Raw genomic sequence first — 6,186 nt, forward strand, 5'->3', positions numbered from 1 at the left:
TTCTTGAAGTTGCAGTCACACAGGCAGTTCATACCAAAGTTTTGCTCTCTGCTTGCTGTGTGACCTTTTTGCAAATCCCCCAACCTCTCTGAGTCTTATCTTGTAATTTGTAAATAACTACCAAGAACTGTGAATGGGGCTGATATCTCACCCCAAATTTAACCAAACACATTAGTAGCATGGCTCATTTTCATGGATTATGGCAGAGGACACAAAACTACTGGGTTAGAGAAAAAGAACAGTTTATTACTCACAGCAATAACAATAGCCAGATCATCATTTTCTTCTGCCTTTTCCCCAGGCTTCAGTTCCCATAAAGTAACACAATGGGGACTTTGGAGAATTCAGAAGTGGAAGGGATTTTTATATTAATATTTACTTAATCATCCAGATTTTTTTTTTTAAACAACAGTGCTTCATGCTCACTCTTTTTTTTGCTTTTATCATGCAATATAGATTATCTTGGTAAAACTTTTCATATACTTTGGCTTGGTTTAGTTAGAGAATTTACTGTTTCTTCAAACAGGGGCAAGACTCAGGGGGTATAAATATTTCTTTTAAACTTTCAAATTAGCCAACATCTTTTCTTTAGTTGTACCTGATGCTCCCAAGCCCTAAACTTTAGTGGATTCTATGACATGAAAGCCTCAGTTATTGGCTTCTTGCCTATAGGCCTACATTTTATTTGTCTCCAGTCTTCTCAATCAAGCCCTATTTCCCATCCATTTTTCTGGCTTTGAGAATTTTATTGACATGACATATTTGCTATTACATCTATTCCCATTTTCTTTGTCCTTGCAGATTTATACCTTTTTGTTGTTGTTGTTGTTTAGTTGCATTTAAGTCAATTTTCAGGAGGAAGTGAAACTTAATTTAAAAAATCTCCATTAGCATGTTTTTAGAAACCAATATTCTGAGGCGTTGCAAGGGTTTTCTTACTCTTTTTGAGTCCCAATTTATCTGTTGGTGTAAACAAACCGAACGTAAATGGTTCTCTGACATTTAATTATTTTTCCTTAACTCTTTCCCCAGGCCCAGGGATAAAAATAATACTTATTTTACTGCAGATACTTATGACACCAATGACTTTTCTGAATTCTTAAAAGGATCATAATTGTTCATTCTTCAAGGTGAAGTTAATATAATGTGATCTTGTATAAAATTCTTCTCCTTACTCTTCCCCTAACTGGCTCCATAGATTGTTTGATTCCATTTCCCTGATACGTAAGAAAAGTTAGTGCTTGGACTTCCCTGATAGCACAGTGGATAGGCGTCTGCCTGCCAATTCAGGGGACACAGGTTTGATCATCGGTCCGTGAAGATTCCACATGCTGCAAAGCAACAAAGCCCATGTGCCCCAACTGCTGAGCCCACACTCTAGTGCCTATGAGCTGCAACCACTGAAGCCCACATTCCTAAAGCTTGTGCTCTGCAACAAGAGACGCCATCTCAATGAGAAGTCCACGCACCACAACTAGAGTAGCCTTCACACACTGAAACTAGAGAAAGCCCACAAAAAAGCCAAGACCCAGTGCAGCAGAAAAATAAACTAGATAAAGAAATAAAATCATAAAAAAAGAACTGTCAGTGCTTTTGTAAAGATTCAGTGTGAAATATACATATTAAATGATTTGGATACAACAAAATATTATATAATGTAAAAGATTAATTCAGGCAAAATGGTCTACATATTTTAAACTTTTAAAAATGGTGCTATTTTCCCCAAATCATCATTTTTGTTGATTTCTTTGTATACACTCCAATTGCCTGATATACTCTTAAAATATAAAATTCCATCTGAGACAGAGTACCTTCAGTTGAGAGTAACCAATGTAAAATATACTGCTTTCTGTTTGCACTCATTCCATTAACATGTTGCATTCCAGTATTTTGTCAGCTTTTGAAGTGTATGTGGAATTCCATCTTAACAAATATCATTTTAATGCCAGTTCTCCAAAAAAGAGTACTTCCAGGTTCCAGAATGCATGAAAAGGGAATATGAAAAACTCAAATACTATTTTATTGACTTGGATATAATAATCTGTAGTAAATGGGAAAAAAGTATGTTTATAAGACATATTTAGAAATCCATGTCTACCTGGTGATATTTTGAATGTAGGTCTTGTTCTTTAAAATATTAGGTATAGTGGATAATTGAAGAAAATGAAAATTGTAATTTAATATTTAATATCTGGGCTTTCCAGGTGGCACTAGTGGTAAAAAATCTACCTGCCAATGAAGAAGACACAAGAGGAATGGGCTATATCCCTGGGTTGGGAAGATCACCTGAAGGAAACAGCAACCCATTCCTATATTCTTGCCTGGAAAATCCCATAGACAGAGAAGCCTGGCAGGCTACAGTCCATTGGGTCGCAAAGAGTTAGACATGTCTGAGAGCCAGAGCACACATTGTAATATCTAGGGCTCATCTAGGATATTTGTCATGCTAATACTAGAAACACCTAGTGTTCTGAAACGTTTTGAGTTGCAAATCTACAAAAACTGTAAGGATAACTTCTCAAGGACTCAGGTTGTGGCACTTTTAAAAAGTGAAAGTCACTCAGTCTTGTCCAACTCTTTGTGATCCCGCAGACTGTAGCCCAACAGGCTCCACTGTTCATGGGATTTCCCAGGCAAGAATACTGGAGTGGGTTGTCATTCCCTTCTTCAGGGAGTCTTCCTGAGCCTGGAATTGGACTTGGGTCTCCTGCATTGCAGGCAGATTTTTTTACTGTCTGAGCCACCAGGGAAGTCCAATGTAGGCACAAATTATTTAATGGGCTGTTTTATCTCATTATGATATAGGGTCTATATCACCTCTCCTTGAACCTGGGCAAGACTGTGACTGCTTCAATCAATCCAGTACAGCATACAAGCTCATGAAAGACTGTACAGCTTCATCTTGTTATCTGGAACACTTCTTCTTGAAACCCTGGGTCATCGTGTATGAAGTCCTACTATTCTGAGGTTTCCATGCCATTAGGAAGCCCATGTTACATGGAAAAGCCACATGAAGACATTCTGGTTGACAGTTCCAGCTAAACTCAAATTTGAGTCATCCTAGCCCTGGCACAAGATAAATGAGTGAAAATGTATCCAGATGATTCCAGTTCCCAGCTTGTTAAGTTACTTCCAACTATTTCGATCTTCTCATCTCAGACCCCGGACATCAAGGAGCAGAGACCATCATCCAACCTGTGTGTGTTTGAACGTTTGACTTATAAAACTGCAAGCATAATAAAATGGTAATTGATATATGTCACTGAATTCTGAGATTTGTTTTGCAATAAACGATATCTAACTAACCTTAAATCAGCAATGGCCTTGAAAGAGTTTTGTTCTTTGCTACATAAAATTAAAAGAATTTAATCTTTGGATCAATCACTTTGCAGAAGTCAAAAGAAGCGTAATAAATTATCTTTTGAAATCAAAGGATGTACACACTCTAATGCTATCTGTCATGTTTAATAATGAATGTATTGGACGTGCTTTCATTTTTTGCTTTATGTAGGCACATTTTAAAATTTAGAGTATCTTACAATATGTCTTACAATATATTCACAAATATATTCACTTTTCTTATGTACAAAATAAGTTATTTTAATAATATTATCTCACAGACAGTAGAATACAAATATATCAGAACTGGTAATGGAGATATTATATATCACAAAAGTTTCAAAAAGTACACAAAGTCAGGGTTAAGAATGGCAAGTTGGAGTTGGGAAATATTCTTAAGAATATATCTTTACTGACATTGTTTGATTTCTCATGCAAATTTTAATTTACAAAGTACTCCTTGGTTTCCCTGGTAGCTCAGCTGGTAAAGAATTCGCCTGCAACACAGGAGATTCCAGTTCAATTCCTGGGTCAGGAAGATACCCTGGAGAAGGGATGGGCTACCCAACCCAGTATTCTTGGGCTTCCCTGTAGCTCAGATGGTAAAGAATCCTCCTGCAATTCAGGAGCCTGGGTTTGATCTCTGGGTTGGGAAGATCCCTTGGAGGAGGACATGGCAACCCACTCCAGTATTCTTGCCTGGAGAATCCTCTTGGACAGAGGAACCTGGCGGGCTACAGCTCTTGGGGTCACACAGAATCAGACATGACTGAGTGACTAAGCACAGCACAGTACCTTGCCTAAAGCCCTTTCCCCCCTTCATTTAAACATACCTCAAGTTTGACTTATGATTTTCTTGAATACTCATAATCACCCTGAATTCTTCTCTGAAACTATGCCTATCTTTTTCAACACATAAAAAAAAAAAAACTTTAACATCTGTATCAAAAATTTGTCTAGAAAAAAAAACTAGTGTTATTTATTGCCCTTTGCAGGGGGTTGTGGCAATTAAAGATGTATCTAGAGAATTTCACAGAAGTTTATATTAAATAAATTTGGGATAGAAATGTTCATTCAGAAATAAATGCTTTAGATATACTTGGGATAGATATGCTTATTTAAAAATAAATAATGTTTGACAGAGATTATTCAAAAAGGAATTCCCAAGTAACTATTATACTTTCAGAGTGAGTGAAAGGTGATTAATTCTTAAGAGTCCCTCCTAACTAAAAATGCCCAAACCATTTATGAATGGTCAGGCTACATACTAAGTGACGGGATGAATATTAGAAATGATACCTGCAGAAATTCTAACTAACAAGCACATGGCAGGTCACTCTTCATGATAGCTTAGGTCATCATCATTCACACTCTAAGAATGTATATTCTAAGAATGCCCATTTCAGAAGAAACACAGTTAACATTCTCACCAAGGAATTCCTGTCCCATTCAGAGACTGTAAACACAGCCTCTCTGGTGGCTCAGTGAATAAAGAGTCCGCCTGCAATGCAGGAGACCCAGGTTTGATCCTCAGGTTAGGACCATCACTTGGAGAAGGAAATGGCAAACAGCTCCTGTATTCTTGCCTGGGAAATCCCATGGACAGAGAAGACTGGTGGGCTACAGTCTATGGGGTCTCAAGAGTCAGACACGACTTAGCAACTAAATCACCAACATTAGTTAAGCCCCACCATACCTTGGAATTGTATATTACATCAATTTTACAGATATGGAAAACAAGAATAGTAATAGGTAAGTCAATATTGATTGAGCCATTGATAGGTAGATAAATAGATACACACATAAAAGTCATTCAAGTGCTTTATATCTATTATTTAATTCTTACTACAACTATATGAGATAATATTATTTTCTTAATTTATAGATGAGTCATCTGAGGCCAAGAGAATTTAAGTACTTCCTACAAAGTCATCTAGTCAAGAAGTAATAAATATGAAATTTAAAATAAGTCAGAGTTGTTTCTTAACCTGTATTTTTAACATTGCACTCTGAAAATGCTGTCTGGACTTGTTTATATCAATTAAATCTTTCCTTAAAAAAACATGGATTTACACTCAATTGTTCATCAATCTTAAAATTAGGTTAATTACATAGATAATTTTCTGAGACTAACATATGTTCTCATCATTTTCACAGTGAATAGACTTAAAGAAGATTTTTTCCCTTGGCATTCAATTGGTTTAACATTACAGGTAAAAAAGCTGAATCCAAACTCACTGTCTTCACATTTTAAGTGTCTACCTTACATTACCACTGTATTAAGATCTAGGTGTTAAGTCAGTTTGGCTCAGTTCAGTCTCTCAGTCGTGTCCGACTCTTTGTGAACCCATGGACTGCAGCACACCAGGCCCCCCTGTCCATCATCAACTCCCGAAGGTTGTTCAGACTCATGTCTATTGAGTCGGTAATGCCATCCAACCATCTTATCCTCTGCCATCCCCTTCTCCTCCTGCTTTCAATCTTTCCCAGCATCAGGGTTTTTTCAAATGAGTCAGCTCTTTGCATCAGGTGGCCAAAGTATTGTAGTTTCAGCTTCAACATTAATATTTCCAATTAATATTCAGGACTAAGTTCCTTCAGCTGGAGAATTCCCTGGACAGAAGAGCCTGGCAGGCTACAGTCCACAGGGTTGCAAAGAATCTGACACAAGTGAGCAACTAAGAAAAAATTCTATCTTGACTTGCTAGCTCAGAAAACGTGATTATGAGTCCTTCAGATTTAAATCCCCCGCTTTTAGATTATTTTATACTACAATACAAATGCCCCTTCCCTTATTTTCCCATCAATCTATTTCCATGTATCTTTTGATACATCTCCCCATATCAC

Source organism: Budorcas taxicolor, chromosome 3 (assembly GCF_023091745.1).
Source record: "Budorcas taxicolor isolate Tak-1 chromosome 3, Takin1.1, whole genome shotgun sequence".
NCBI classification, from domain to species: Eukaryota; Metazoa; Chordata; class Mammalia; order Artiodactyla; family Bovidae; genus Budorcas; species Budorcas taxicolor.